This window comes from Papaver somniferum, chromosome 4 (assembly GCF_003573695.1).
Source record: "Papaver somniferum cultivar HN1 chromosome 4, ASM357369v1, whole genome shotgun sequence".
In the NCBI taxonomy this organism is placed as follows: Eukaryota; Viridiplantae; Streptophyta; class Magnoliopsida; order Ranunculales; family Papaveraceae; genus Papaver; species Papaver somniferum.
Window position 1 is genome coordinate 142,668,345 of NC_039361.1, and position 17,197 is coordinate 142,685,541.

General features: G+C 37.6%; 1 pseudogene; it reads left to right on the plus strand.

Annotated features, from left to right (window-relative positions):
• LOC113273223 overlaps positions 1 to 17,197 on the plus strand; it is a 138,555-nt pseudogene that overhangs the window by 76,103 nt on the left and 45,255 nt on the right.

Genomic DNA, 17,197 nt, shown 5'->3' on the forward strand with positions numbered 1-17,197 from the left:
TCTGAGCAAGTTGGAAAATCTGACAATTCTACTGCTGTGAATGTCCCTTTGCCAACTCATTCTCCTGTTGCCCCATTTCCTCAAAGATTGATCTATCAACAGAAAAGTACCCATTACAATGAGATGTTAGATCTGTTCAAGAGAGTCAACATCAACATTCCTTTTCTTGAAGCAATCAAGCAAATCCCTGCTTATGCCAAATTCCTCAAAGACTTGTGTACTCAAAAGCGCAAGCTCAATGTGCAAAACGTGCTTTCTTAGCTGAGCAGGTGAGTTCCATCATTCTGAACAAAACTCCACCCAAGTTTAGGGATCCAGGATGTCCAACAATTTCTTGCACTATAGGAGAACACACGGTCAATAAAGCGTTATTAGACCTAGGTGCAAGTGTTAACCTACTGCCATATTCTGTTTATGAGCAGTTAGGTCTTGGGGAGTTGAAACCAACATCTATCACTCTACAACTGGCAGACCGATCTGTCAAGATTCCTCGTGGAGTGGTCGAAGACGTTTTGATCAAGGTTGACAAATTCTATTTTCCCGTAGACTTCATTGTCTTAGACACTCAACCTGTACAAAACCCAGACTGTCACATTCCTGTCATCTTAGGACGTCCTTTCTTGGCTACGTCCAACGCGATCATTAATTGTCGTAATGGAGTGTTGAAACTGTCTTTTGGTAACATGACGGTAGAATTGAATGTGTTCGATATTAGTCAACAACCTGTGAATCTTGATGATGATGATGTGCATGAAGTTAATATGATTGAAGGATTAATGCAAGATTCGTTGACTAACATTCTATCCGTCGACCCCTTTCAAGCATGTATGGAGAACTTTAACCCAGATTCCTATGATGATGCATACTGTAGTGACGTCCTATCTCTGCTCGAATCTGTACCTCAAATGGACATCACTGAAAGGAAATATGAAGTGGAACCACCCTTACTCTCTGATTCCAAGCTTATTCCATCCATTGTTGAGCCACCCAAGCTTGAATTGAAAACATTGCCTAGTACGTTGAAGTACGCATTCCTAGGTTCTTCTGATACTTTACCGTCATTATTTCATCATGTTTAGACACGGAACAGGAAAGTAAGCTTTTAGAAGTACTTAAGGAACACAAAGAGGCCTTAGGATGGACCATCTCAGATCTCAAAGGAATTAGTCCCACCATTTGCATGCACCACATTAACCTTGAAGAGAATGCCAAACCATCGAGGGAAATGCAAAGGAGACTTAATCCTAACATGAGAGATGTAGTCAAAGGAGAGATCCTGAAACTACTTGATGCGGGTATCATATACCCAATTCCCGATAGCAAATGGGTTAGTCCCATTCAAGTTGTGCCTAAGAAGTCAGGCATTACTGTAGTTCAGAACGACAAGAATGAATTAGTCCCTACTCGTACAACCACAGGATGGCGAGTATGCATCGACTACAGGAAGTTGAACACAGTAACAAGGAAGGATCACTTCCCGCTCCCTTTCATTGACCAAATGCTAGAACGTGTGTCTGGACACAGTCACTACTGTTTTCTAGATGGCTTTTCCGGTTATAACCAAATTCACATTGCTCCAGAAGATCAGGAAAAAACTACATTCACGTGTCCATTTGGGACGTTTGCTTATAGACGTATGCCCTTCGGGTTGTGTAATGCACCTGCTACTTTTCAGCGTTGCATGATGAGCATTTTTTCTGACATGATAGATAGTTTTCTCGAGATCTTTATGGATGATTTCTCTGTTTTTGGTTCCTCGTTTGACGAATGTTTGAAGCATCTTGCCCTCGTGATATCCAGATGTAAAGAAAAGAACCTTGTTCTAAATTGGGAAAAATGCCATTTTATGGTGAATTCAGGAATAGTTCTAGGACACATCATCTCAGAAAAAGGAATTGAAGTGGATAAAGCTAAAGTTGACCTCATTCAACATCTACCACAACCTTGCTCTGTGAAGGAGATCAGATCATTTCTAGGTCATGCTGGTTTTTACCGGCGATTCATCAAAGATTTCAGCAAAATCTCCAGACCTCTGTGCAGTCTTCTCTCCAAAGATGTTGCCTTCAATTTCGATGATGCTTGTGTGAAGGCATGGGAGGAATTAAAAACCCTTCTCACCACCGCTCCTATAGTCCGACCACCCGATTGGAAGCTTCCGTTCGAACTTATGTGTGATGCCTCTGATTATGCTGTTGGTGCTGTTTTAGGACAGCGAGTTGATAGACTACCATATGTGATATACTATGCTAGCAAAACCCTTAATGATGCCCAACTCAATTATTCAACTACCGAGAAGGAATTGCTTGCCGTCGTTTTCGCATTAGACAAGTTTAGATCTTATCTGATAGGGTCTAGATCATTCATCTACACAGACTGCGCTTTGAAGTATCTTCTTTCCAGAAGGATGCTAAAGCTCGCCTTATTCGATGGATACTATATTACAGGAATTCGATCTCGAAATCCGTGATAAGAAAGGTTGTGAGAATGTGGTTGCTGATCATTTGTCTAGATTAACTTTAGAGTCTATTGATGAATTTGAGCTGATTAGAGAATCATTCCCAGATGAACAGCTGATGTCTATCTCAGACCTTCCTTGGTTTGCTGATATTGTTAACTACCTCGCTACAGGTAGGATGCCCTCACGTTGGTCGAGACAAGACCGCTATAATTCCTGGCTGAAGTTAAACATTTCCTTTGGGATGACCCATATTTGTTTAAGTACTGCCCAGACCAAATCATTAGGAGATGTGTCCCCAACACTGAACAGAAAGATGTGATATCTTTCTGTCATGACCAAGCATGTGGAGGCCATTTCAGTGCCAAGAAAACCGCTGCAAAGATCTTGCAGTGTGGATTCTATTGGCCATCATTGTTCAAGGATTGCCATGATTATTGTGTTGCTTGTGAACGCTGTCAAAAGCTAGGAAGCATTTCGAGGAGAAACATGATGCCATTGAACCCCATTTGATTGTGGAGATTTTTGATGTTTGGGGGATAGACTTCATGGGTCCATTTCCCATGTCTGACAGCAAGTTGTACATCCTAGTCGCAGTTGATTACGTTTCTAAGTGGGTAGAAGCCATAGCAACCAGAACAAATGACCACAAGGTGGTACTTTCATTTCTAAAGGAAACATATTTTCACGTTTTGGTACCCCTAGAGCTATCATCAGTGACGGCGGTTCACATTTTCGTAACAAGTACTTTGAGTCTTTAGTACGCAAGTATGGCATAACTCACAAGGTTGCTACTCCGTACCACCCTCAGACTAGTGGACAAGTGGAAGTTCTAATAGGGAATTAAGCACATTCTAGAAAGACGGTTAACCCGTCTAGGAAAGATTGGTCATAAGATTGAATGATGCTTTGTGGGCCTATAGAACAGCTTATAAGACACCAATTGGCATGTCCCCCTATCGTTAGTGTATGGAAAGCCGTGCCATCTCCTGTGGAATTAGAACATCGAGCTATTGGGCAATAAGCAACTGAACTTTTCTCTGGACGAAGCTGGAATTCAAGGAAACTTCAACTCAACGAGTTGGAAGAATTGAGAAATGAGGCTTATGACAGTGCCAGTTATATAAGCAAGATGAAGATTTCATGACAAGCGTATTCTACGCAAATCCTTCACTCCTGGTCAGAAAGTCTTGCTGTATGACTCCCGATTACATCTTTTTCCAGGAAAACTGCGTTCCAGATGGAAGGGTCCGTACCTAGTACGCACAGTTTTTCCTCATGGAGCTGTAGAGCTGGAGGATGTTTCCAACAAGAACGTTTTCAAAGTCAACGGGCAGAGATTAAACCATTCCTTGAGCCATTCCCACCCGACATTGAAACAACCAACCTGGAGGACCCAGTCTATGTGGACTAAACTGGTCCACTCTTTCCCTAAATAACCAAAAAGTTTTCCAAATCTTTCCCTAAAAACCAAAATTTGTCTTTTTCCCAACAAAACCAAATTTTTTCCAAAAAGTCCAATCCCATTAAAAACCAAATTTTCTTGTAGATAATGTGTTAGTTAAATTTCCTTTTGTATATTTTGTGCTCATCCATTGTGACTCCTAATATGATGGATTTTTGCCTTGAATAACGGAGCTTTCGCCGTACAATCGGGTATTCTCTCTCCTTTTACTCTACTCAGCATGTTCCTCTTCATATATTGTTTTATATTCTTTCCATATTTTGAAACATTGAGGACAATGTTTAGTTTAGGTTTGGGGGTATAGAGTAGATACCATGATAATATGCATAATTGAAAACGAACTCCTTCTTCTTTTGAAAAAATCGAAAAAATTCAAAAAATTAAAAAAATGAAAAATCATAAAAATGGAGCTCATTTACCTTGAAATGTTGACTCTTGTGCAAATATGTAATTATTAGGAGTCTTAGTCTAGATATTTAGGCACCCTGATTCTAGCACAATTCACATAGTGATAAGAAATTTGCACGCGCACGATCTACCAATACATGTATGGCCTCGATCTTCAAGGTGTTTGATAGGAAGTTACGATTGCCAATCACTTTAGAATACTGAACGAAACTTGACTAGCTTGTTCTTTGGTTGGTTGGGATAGAAGGTGGAGGTTACATTAAGAAAGACAACCATCGAATTTAACTGGGTGCATCAAAAAGGGCTACCTCTTGCAAAGTGTCATGTAATTTTTGTTTCTTTTGTTATGTATCAAAAGAGCTACCTTATGTAAAAAAATTTCAAAAAAAAAAAAAAAAAAAACGATGTATATATTCAAAAAAAAAAAAAAAAAAATCAAGTATTTATCAATTCCATTCTCTCTTGTTCCAAAAATAAAAGAGAGTAGTCAATGTAAATAAGAGTCATGTAAATAGTCATTTTGTTGTTTCATTGTAATAAGCAAGGAGGGTGTATGCCATTGATGTACAACGCGAGTAATTGTGAAATACCTCCAACTCATTCACAATTCTCGTAAAGTCCGGACAGCTAGCTAGATTTCGACCTTGGTTCTTAGCCTGAGAAACTATCTCTTGGTGATTAGTAGTCATAACTTCAGATCTTTCTTTACACATGTGTAGATACACTTTACACTCTTATCACATGTCTTTTTTTTTGTTATCAGTGCTAGGATTGTGCCTTTGATAGCTAGATTGACATCTCCATTTTGCTGTGAGCTTAAACTGTTTTGCACATGTCACATTTGATGGAATATGAGCTTATATTTTGACCTAGAACTTTGTAGGTACGTTCTAAGCAAACCTTCACGAGACTTCACTCGTCCACTAGGGACACTTAGTGGTTTAAAAGGCTTAGTGCATATGCTAAATGCATTCGAGAGACCAGCGACGGTGGTATAAGTAGGATTTCCTTAGTTTTGTTTTACTTGAGGACAAGTAAAATTCAGGTTTGGGGGTATTTGATGAGTGCCAAATAATGTATATATTTATCCCTTTTTGTTGGCATTTAACTCATCTTTTGTGCATTAATTCTACATTTTATCCCATATTCTGTATTTTCATTGTTTTCAAGAATAAATATTTTTCTTACTTAATTGTATATTTTTAGGTAATAAATAAAGTCTGGATGAATTGCGAAGCGGAATAGAGCAGAAAAGTAGTGAAAAGCCAGGAGGAATTACGCAAGGAAGTCGTGAAGAATGATGTGCGGAAGACCAAAAAGGGTAGAAATGGGCTTGAAGAAGAGATTTGTTCTTAAAGAAGAAGTGGGCTCAAGATTTTCCAAGCCCAAACTCATTTCCCAAACCCATATTCTATACCCAAAAGCCTAAAACCCAAATCCATACCCGCTTGCGTCTTCAGCCGTCAGATTGATCTCAGAGTCATCCTACGGTCGCCCCCTTGTTGTGCATCAAAGTTTGATACATCCGCTTTTCACTACAGTTCCTAACTCCATCAAGTGCCGTTAGTTTTGTTGTATCACTTCATCCGACGGTCTCTCCTCGCTTACCTCCGCATCGCCGTCAGATCTACCTACCATCTTCACATCCTACGTCCCAGATCGCATAACATCTTCACTTGCTGCAACTGCCCAACACCCTAACATCCGAGCCATATACCACTACCAAAAACCCCCTTCTCCTTCTTCCATCGACCTCTCCCCCTCCATGCCTGTTGCAGACCATCACCATCTTCTCCACCTGCTCTGCCTTCGCAACCACCACCTCACCTGCCTCAACTACCCAAACCAACCACACCCATCCTTCTCCCATCAATCCCCTACCCCTCTACCTATCTAATTCACTAATTTATCTTCTCATCTTTCTCTGAAAACCTAGAAGAAAAATTGATGAATTAGGTTGAGTTAGTAGAGTAATTGGAGCGTGAGAAAGCAGCAGTAGAGTCAGAAGAAGATTGGGTTAGCATGCATGCGATCAATTCCAACGAATTAGGTGAGTTTCACCAAACCCTAGTTCTACTGTTTTGGGGGAAAATTGGGGGAAAACCCTAAATGTGTAATTGGGTATAAATTGATGTCTCTAGTGATGTTAAGGGGGATCTCTGGACTAGCCAGTAGAAAATAAAAGAAAATTTATTTTTGCAATTTCAATTTAAGTTATTGCATGACAGTTGATAGTGAATGTTACATGATGTTTTGATTTTTATCTTCAATGTTGGATATTGTGTTGAATTCATCATATATAATGAATGTTATTGCTATTTACAAGTTTAGCATGAGCTAAACTGCTTTAGGCTGAGGCTCAGATGAAGCCTTGTGCACTGTCAATTGACAAGTTGCTAGGATAGTTATCCTGATGTGTGTTGTGATTGAGCAATGGGAAGAGGTTAATGCTCATAGTGCCTGTGATTGATTGTTCTGTCAAAAGACAGTCAATGCTAGGGGCAAACTAGTGAGCAAATTAGTCTTCCTCCCATTCTAGATGTATGCATAGGATTTTTAACTCAACCTAGAAACATGTTGTTTGATTAGGACACAAGGTGGATCCTAAGCCTTGGCTTAACCACAAATCCTTTTACAATCACTCTATTTCAGTTCTATTTTGCTTCATGTTCAGTTTATTTCATTTACTGTTTTTCTTGTTTGATTTTCCTTGCAATTTGTAGCTGTTGTGCACTGAAATCAGTGCACAATCTCACCCCTTCCCTTGGCTTACAGCCTTGGTTCCTTGCTGTTTTTATTACATGTCATTTGCTTGCTTGGTTAACTGTTTTCCCATCTGCCATATTGTTTGCTTCCTTCATTGACAGCTTAGGTTAAACTTTTAAGCACTCCTACTCCCTGTGGACTGATCCCTTTCTTATCCCTATATTATAAAGCTTGACCTTGTATACTTGCAAGAGTTTTTGTGTGTTTTCCATTCCACACCAGTAAACATTAACATCCCTTTATTAGAAGCAATTAGGCACATGCCTGCTTATGCCAAGTTCCTTAAGGACCTTTTTACACGAAAGTGTAAGCTTAATGTCCATAAGAAATCATTTTTAGCTGGTCAGGTAAGTTCAATCCTTCTGAACCAAACAACCCCTAAGTATAAAGACCCTGGATGCTCCACCATATCTTGTGTGATCGGTAATTATTCAGTAGATAAGGCATTGCTTGACTTAGGAGCTAGTGTGAACTTACTCCCTTATCATGTATACAACCAGCTAGGTCTTGGTAAGTTGAAACCGACTAAAATGATATTGCAATTAGCTGATAGGTCTGTCAAAATACCTCGTGGTGTCATAGAGGATGTTCTGATTGAGGTTGATAAATTTATTTATCCAGTGGATTTCGTTGTTCTAGATACTCAGCCTGTTCAGGATCCTAGTGCTCAGATACCGGTGATTTTAGGTCGCCCATTTTTAGCCACAACTAACGTTGTCATCAACTGTAGGACCGGACTTATGAACATATCCTTTGGTACTATGACCACTGAACTAAATGTCTTTAATGTTAATAGACAACCTTCCGATGATTTAGAAGAAGTGAATATGATTAGCACTTTAGTTCAGGATCTAACTCAGGATAGTTGGGACGACAATTTATTTGGTGATTCCCTAGATGAACTTGATGAGGAAATTCTCTTAAGTCAGTTAGGTGACCAAACTTTTGAACTAGAAGAATCTCTTGAGTACTTTAAAGACTCTACGGACCCTGAGATTCAAGCCTAGTGCTAGGCCTTACGGAGAGTAGTGTTGACCCTAAGTTTGGGGGTAATGAACTAGAAGAAGCTCTTGAGTATTTTAAAGACTCTGAGGATCCAGAAATTCAAGCAATAGTTAGAGGTTTGTCCGAGAATACTGACTACCCTAAGTTTGGGGGTACTAATGGTCAATTATCTCCATTGGAAGTCCCTAACTTGGGATTCGAGCCTGGTGTACCTGAGGTATTACTTGAGTCACTTCCGACTCCGCAACCGGATCCTCCTGATATTGTCCAGGAGGAAATACTAAAGACTTGTTGTTCGAATGAGTCAATTTTTCAAGACACTCATATGAAGCCCAGATAGGCACAATAGAAAAACCCAGTTGTCTTGCAGGAAACCTTGGATGAGGATGTGCTATGTCTGTTCATTTTTCTGATTTGGTGCAGTTGTCTGATAATTGTGGCAATTTTATTTGCTTTTGTTGACCTACATTTGTTTCGACTATTGATATATGATTTGAAAGGTAATTAGCCATTTTGTGGTATTTGACGTCTGCCTGAAAACTTTAAATTTAGCACTTTTTGGGAGGTAACCCAATCTCATGCAACATGGTAATATATTTCCTTATCTCTTTTGCTTCAAATGGTAACAGTTTCTCCTTGTTCATGCTTTTAATTTTATCTTTAGAACATTGAGGACAATGTTAGATTTAAGTTTGGGGGTATGGGAGAAACTTTTTAGTTGCAATATGAATAAATAAACTCCAGAACCTAGAAATTTATGCGTATTGAGGATTGCACTAACTAATCTAAGTGGATGGAAGCATTTTGATCGTAGGAGTTGAGGAACCAATCTGATTAGATGGAAACATCTAGAAGAGTCTATTCATAAAAGCACAGAGCTCAGGTGTTAGAAATAACATGATAGTTTCACCATATCTCATTGAGTCCTTTTCACTTCTATTTTTATTTTATTTTTTTTTTAAACCATGTTTCTCTAAGTGTTAGGTGTGGCCTTCAGACAGATATGGGAAACGCCGGTCACTTAGTAAACATCCAAACCATCTATGTTTTTCTCTATATCCATATTCTTGATCTATCCATGTGATTAGTTTTGACTCCGGATATTGATGTCCATAGTGCGACTATCTGAGTAGAGCTCTGTCACTTTAAATGAATTTTAGTATGGTTGAGTGCAAACTCGTGTACAACAATTGGAATTTCGCATCCGGGTACTTCCTCCTGTGGTCAATAAGTATGCCAACCAAGGAGATTTTTTGGTGCCTTCCAAGGTTCTAGGTAAATAACTAAGGTCTGGAGTAAAGGTTTTGTGGGTATACCTCTTGTAAGCCCTCCGGAGACAACACTCCGCCACTAGGGACACTTAGGGGTTTAAAGGCTTATTGCATACGCTAAATGCAATCGACGATGCCTGCGTCAGTGAGTTAGGATTTTATTTTATTTTTGCTCGAGGACTAGCAAATAATAGGTTTGGGGGTATTTGATAGACACATTTTTGTGTCTAATTTGTCTCGATTCTATATATTGATAATGCTCATTTTTGTAATTATTATGGTGTTTTATGTGTGTGTAGGTATTTTTGGCCAACAAACATTTTTGGAAAAATCGGCTCGAAAAGTTGCGCGGGCACCCCGGAGGACACTTGCTATTCGAACCCCTCAAATTGATAAGGGGTGATCAATTACTAAGGGGCATCCATTTCCAGACAGCTGCTAAAGGGATACCAGCACAGGATAGGGGGAGGTCATCTTCTTCGTTTAAATTCAGAAAAAGGCGGGAAGAAATAACCAGCGAAGAACCAAACTTTCGATTGGATTTTGAAGATGTTTTAGTGAGATTCAATCATTGAAATTTGCTGGGCTGGACGTGATTCAAATAAAAAGGCCTGGTATGTACGCTGGAATCAATCGAATTGGGCTGGATAAGCCGGAAAAAGGAAACAGAGTTTGAGTTTTGCACGGAAACTTTGTGGAATTATTTTAGGACTTCTAGGGAGACTAAACGCGTGATATTGTTTCTTAAGGTTGTATTCTATCTAAGTAAGAGTTTAGGATGGTTTGGAAGTCTCATTAACGATTAAGGAAGTTGGCATAAGAGATTATTGTCGTGGCTTGCACGAAAAGAAAAAGAGAGAATTAATCGCTATTTTTAGGTTTCTGAGTAGTATAAAAGGTGTGTTTAAGTCCCAGGGAAGAAAAAGAAGTTATTGGAGCAGTCGCATAGGAGTTTGTAACACTACAGAGGCGAATTGATCAAGTTGCAGGAAACCCGTATTTCTGCTGCTGCTGCTGAAGAACATCCGTTGCAAATAAAAACAGCGTCTCAAATTTGTAACTCTGCTACAATAACTTCTTTGTCACAGTCAGTCATTCGTTTTGCGACTCCAATACAGCGTTGCAAACATTCAGAGTTATAGTTTTTCATCTTTTAATCAACTTTTGAACCATAAACAAATATTTTGAGCAAGTGATTAATATGAGGAGTTAAACCCCATTGCTGAGGCGACGGAGGAAGCCATTTTTCCAATTATTATGTGGTAAATTCTATTTAATTTAATTTTCGTAATTCTTTTATGATTATTTGCACTGAACTGAAATCGAATATATGATTCTGATTAAGTGGTTGTGTTCTCAATTGATGGGCCATGCTTAGGTTAAATCTTTTGATGGTCCATGCTTTCGATTTACAACTATTTTTTTGAGAATCTACTTGTCTAGGCGAAAATATTAGAATCACTTTAAACGTAAAGAGTTGCATAAATATTGACTAGATTAAATCACATAAAAATTGGAGATTGGTGGAATCCGAAGTCTCAGTGCTTTTTATAAACTTGAATACAATTTCTTTTTAAGTTTTCTATTTTAATTTGAGTCTAAAATCGAGTCTACATAATCCGAGTTGAACGAACTTTACTACCACTTAAAAACTACATCACTTGGCATGTAACATTGTAACGCATAATCATTGTGCATCACTTTCCTGACCTGTAATAGACCTCCCCCACCTAATCTTTTCAACGTCCTCGTTGAACGCAACCAAGTATACTCATTATACTTGTCTCAATCTTCGCTGCATGAACTTTCAGAACCTTTTTTGAATTCAGCAATCTCTGCTAGCTTCTGCAAAAATCCCTTAGCCAACTTCTATACTTTAGCATCAACATCACTTAGCTTTACTTCCTTGGAATTGATATTACTAACTTGAACTTTGTTGTTGCGTTGCACATAAGTTCCAACTCCACTTCAAATTGTATATCAATACCCAAATGCAAACTGAAATTCTTCTTAGACAATTCCCTGAATTAGGCTTCAACTTCGCATGAATCATTTGTGCCTAAGTGTACACAAGTAATGATTCTCTCCAACTGATCACTATGATCACTTGCATAGTATTTTTCCTTCACTTTCCGACTTTATTTGCACCATTGCAACGTAACAGGACTTATACAAGACTTGGCCTAATTCTTCAATCATATTGCTCCTACGCCAAATGTCATGCCTTAAGGTATGCATGCTATGATCCATACCACTCTGGTATGCGCCAAAATCCATAGCCTTTGCTATATTTAGCAATGCAAAGAACTTACACTAGATTTGGCCTCGATATCATATTGTAAACTTCACCTTCTTGGACTTGCATCATTTGTATGTTAAAGAACCAGCACCTCGTTGTTCTTTGCTTGCATTGTCGCAACACCTTGATTGAAATGCATGACTTCGGTATAGTCATGACTTAGGATTACCCGGGACATCCCACTGTCACTTTAGATAAGCCATCCTCTTCATGCGCCTTTGAAACCAACAATTTAAGCATAACTTGCTCTTTCAAACTACTACGCTTTAATTTGACGGAAAAAAAAAACATCATGTTCTTCCAAACTATGAGTTACTCTTAACTCATATACTTGATGAAATTACATCTTCATTCTTGCTGCGTTACTCCATGCTATCGCTGCCAAATACCGCACTTCCACATAAATCTCAACAGCAAACTCGATTATGCCACCAATTTTATTTGCTCTTTTCACTTCCAGCATCTTCCATTGCATATTTTGGCTTAATATGCTATGTAGCATCTTCCATGCGAACTAGTTTTACTTTGAACGAAAGAGACAAGAACTCTCGTTTCTGTTAGAGCATAGCTCGGTTGAACCCACCAAGCGTTGGTATGTCAAGTTTGGTTGTCATATTTTAGTGAATCAAAACTCATCTAAGAGTCACTTGATTATGTACTAGAGAACAACATCATTTAGGTTAGACTAGAAAGTTTATGAATGTTGAGACATACAAGTATTACTCGAAGACCTGAAGAACGTGAATAAGTAACGGACTACAACGAAGACATCATCCTTCCCCTTGAGGTTAGTAATATTGACTTGAACTGTTTCTGTTAGAGCATAGCTCGGTTGAACCTACTAAGCGTTGGTATGTCAAGTTTGGTTGTCATATTTTAATGAATCAAAACTCATCTAAGAGTCGCTTGATTATGTACTAGATAACAACTTCGTTTAGGTTAGACTAGAAAGTCTAGGAATGTTGAGACATACAAGTATTACTCGAAGACCTGAAGAACGTAAAGAAGTAACGGACTACAAAGACGACATCATCCTTCTCCTTGAAGTTAATAATATTGACTTGAACTGTTTCTGTTAGAGCATAGCTTGGTTGAACCCACCAAACGTTGGTATGTCAAGTTTGGTTGTCATATTTTAGTGAACCAAAACTCATTTAAAGAGTCGCTTGATTATGTACTAGAGTCAACTTCGTATAGGTTAGCTTGAAAGTATTAGGATATGAGACATTACAAGTAGTACTTGAAGAAATGAAGAAGTAAGGAGCTACAACGACAACATCATCCTTCCACTTTAGGTTAGTGATATTTGACTTGAACTGTTTCATTCCATAACGTATCTTTCAAGTCGTGCATATTGAAAATATAACTGCGAAGCATGAATGATTATACTCTAGTTAGACGTAGTATTAAGGAATACAATACGAAGTATAACGCTTATCTTTTGAACTTTGTATATAAGACATCGACATAATTGTTTGAATGCTATTGTGATTATGTATGGGTATGAAGTGAAGATTTCATCCTAGGAAACAATGTTTTACATTAGTTTAAAGGAAGTAAATTCATGAACTTGTTTCGTGAATCGAAATGGAAATCGTTAGGCTTATTGGTATTGTTATTCATTGCATATCTTTTGAACTACCAATATGTGTGATTAGTATAAACGCTCATGACTTGTTTATGTTCTTGGTAAAACTATTCACAAGGCCTGACTTTTGTATTGGTATGACTTTTATTAGTGAAACCGATCTTAAGTAATCACCTGAGATGGTATGATCGATTTAGTGTTATAGGTATGACCAACTCTAGGCATAGGGGAACCGATCCTAGTAAGAGGTGCAACCGATCACAAGAGGGGAATCAATCCTTGTAAAAGGTGCAACACGTTTTTAGATATTAGGAACCGATCCTATGAACATATCAACACATTTTTAGATATTGGGAACTGATCCTATGGACATGTGCAGCAAATACAAGTTAGATACCATATATATGTGGGAACCGATCCTAGTACCTAGCCAGCCGAATTTTTGGAAAGCTAGTGTGACTAATTCCAGTACCCACATGGAGGTAGAACCGAAACTTGTTTTGGTAGAACCGTGAAACCCATGATTGGTGATTGAGCGTTCTTGATCAATCACGTAGTTCTTGAAAGTCAGATGAACCAATTCTAAACTTGTTTGGAAGTGTGGCAAATCGATTCCAAGATAGTAAATATCAAAGATGATTTACTAAGTTAAGATGTCGACATACTTTGAACATGGGCAGTAATGCTTATCTTTTATTGTTCAAAGGTATTCCTTAATAGCTAAAGGAAAATCCCGGATCGAAAAATAAATTGAGAATCTTTTATTTAAGGTTTTTAATTTTATTTTTGGAAAATGAAAATTAGTAATGTGCATTTACTAGTTGGAGATTTTCTAAGAGATTTTCGATCAATGTTTGGACAAAGCATTTCCAGGAATTATGGAAACCGAATTTGGAATATATTGCATATCATGAGAATATTTTTGGTTTTGGAAATTCCTTGGTGTATAAACTTCCTTGGTCTATAAATATCAAAGTTTGCATTTCGAGCAAACTAATCCTCAGAGCCAGCAAAACTACCTAGTTGTGTTGTTACTGGTGGAGCCGCCTATTCGGAGAGGAAAGTAACTTAATTAGGCGAAATCTCTTACGGCGCTCAGTTTAAAGACTTCTTTGGGATTGAGAAGATCTATTAGTATCGTTGGTGGGAAACCAGATAATTAGTTTATTATTAGTTTTCGATTTATTTGATTGACTAACGGTTGTTGAACTTTGATTACACCTAGTTTGTTTATGCTTGATAATCTTCTCTTCTGATATAAGATTCACTCAAACTAGATCGAAGTTTTGACGGGGATCTTTAGACTGTTTGTATATCTAAATACGTCTTGTGATAATCCGATGTTAAGAGACTCCGTTCTGTGTGTGATTGATCATAAGAGATTCAAGTTGATTGTGTGCATGTGTTTATTGAAGATCTAAGAAGATTTGAATACGAAGAAGCTTTTGATTAGGGTTCATAATCTTTGGTGTGCACAATACTTGTTTTGGTTAAAGAGGATCCAACTATAATCGGTTTATCCTTGTGTTAGATTGGATTGATTAGTTGAATAGATCGACATCAATATAATTCTTTGTGATTCAAAGTATTGATTGCAAAATCTTAAGAAATTACTTTGGTAGTTTTTATTGGATAGATCTAAGGACCTGACAAAGGAGTTTATTGGGATAAACGGAAGAGCCTTTTGTCGAACTCACATCACTTGGTTGAAAAGAGTTGTTACCAAACAGATTTGTTTTTCCTTTACTGTTTGGAACACGAACCAAAGGAATTGTTCCAAGTACGTGACTTATTACAAGTTGGAGGCGTGGGAATACATACGGAACTAGGTGAACTACAGGTTTAGTTGCTTGGTCTCAACTATACGAAGTTGGTTTGATTTTGTATAGCGTCTTAATCCTAAGAGCATTCAATTCTGGACAAGGTCCCGGGGTTTTTCTGCATTTGCGGTTTTCTCGTTAACAAAATCTTGTTGTGTCTTTTACCTTTCTATTTCCGCAATTATAATTGTTTTATTATAATTAGAAGTAAAATACACAAACGCTAATTCTTATTTACTTGATAGTAATCCTATTGTGTTTGGTTAAGTCCGAACCTTTTATCAAGTAAACATACTTCGTTGTTGTATTGTCTCCATCTCGTATCCATAGATGATTACACGAAGTGTGAACCGATTAGTTGTATTGTCTCGACTCAGTCCATAGACAATCACTTTCGGAGAAAGGACTTATAGGCGAAAAAGTTTTAGATTAAGGTATATTTGGGTACCCTCGTCTTTTCAGTTTCATTCCTAATGTATCTTTCAAGTCGTGCTATATTGAAAACATAACTGCGAAGCTGTGTATGAGACATTTTACTCTAGTAGTGAGACATGATCACGTGATCATAGTATTAGGAATTTAGATTACGAAGTATAATGCTTATCTTTTGAACTTCGTAAATATGACATCAACATAATCTTATTAATGTTGTTATGATTATGTGTACGGGTTATGGTGAAGATTTCATCTTAGGAAAAAATGTTTTACATTTGTTTAAAGGAAGTACATTCATGAACTTGTTTTATGAATCGAAAGGGAAATCATTGTTATTCATTGCATATCTTTGGATTACCAATATGTATGAGATGGTAGAACCGATCGTAACTTTGTTATGTATCTTGGTACAACTAATCACAATGCCTGACTTATGATTTGGTATAACTAGTTTTGATTAGTGTAACCGATCCTAAGTAATCACCTGAGATGGTATGATCGATATGTGTAATTGGTGTCACCGATCCTAGTAATTGGTCTGACCGATCACAAAAGAGTTGTGTAATCGATCCTTGTAATTGGTGTAACCGGTCCTAGTAATTGGTGTAACCGATCCTGGCAATTGGTGTACTCGATCCTAGTAACTGGCGTGACCGATCACAAGTAATACCAAAGTATATGGTCACCGGTCCTAGTAATTGATGTAACCGATCCTGGTACCTGATGTAACCGGTCCTGGTAACTTGTGTGACAGATCACAAGTGTTTCCATAAATGAATAACCGATCCTTGGGTTTGGAAAAACTGATTGAACACATGAATGTGTTTTAATAGCTTGATCAATCACATTGAAGTCTTGGAATACAGATGAACCAATTCTAAACTTGTTTGGAAATGTGGTATAATCGATTCCAAGAATGTAAATATGAAAGAGGATTTATATGAAGAAGATGTCAACATACTTTGAACACGTATAGTAATTCTTATCTTTTATTGTTCAAAGATATTCCTAATTACTCAAGGAGATCCTGTTCGAAATAAATTAAGAATCTTTTTATTAAGGTTGCTTAGTTTTTATATGCTTTAATTACCAGCAATTAAATGCATATCTCTAGAGAATGAAAATTAGTAATGTGCATTTACTAATTGGAGATTTTCTATTGAGAGATTTCGAAAATATTGGACACATTATTTATTGGAATTAGGAAAAACGAATGTGAGTTTATTGCATATCTCGAGTATAATTTCGGTTTTGGAAATTCCTTGATGTTCAAACTTCATTGGTCTATAAATACCCAAGTTTGCATTTCTAGCAAACTATCCTAAGAGCCAGGAAAACTTCATCTTCTTGTTGTTTCTGATGGATCCGTCTATCCGGAGAGGAAAGTACCCTAATTAGGCGAAATCTCTTACGACCGCTCGTTTAAAGACTTATGTGGGATCAAGAAGCTATACAAGTACCATTGGTGGGAAACTAGATAATTGTAGTGTTATTAGTTTTTGATTGATTTGATTGACTAACGGTTGTTGAAACTTTGATTGCACCTAGTTTGTTTATGCTTGAGAATCTTCTCTTCTTATATAAGATTCGCTCAAACTAGATCGAAGTATCGACGGGATCTTTAGACTATTTGTAGTTCTAAAGACATCTTGTGATAATCCATTATTAACAGACTTCGTTCTGTG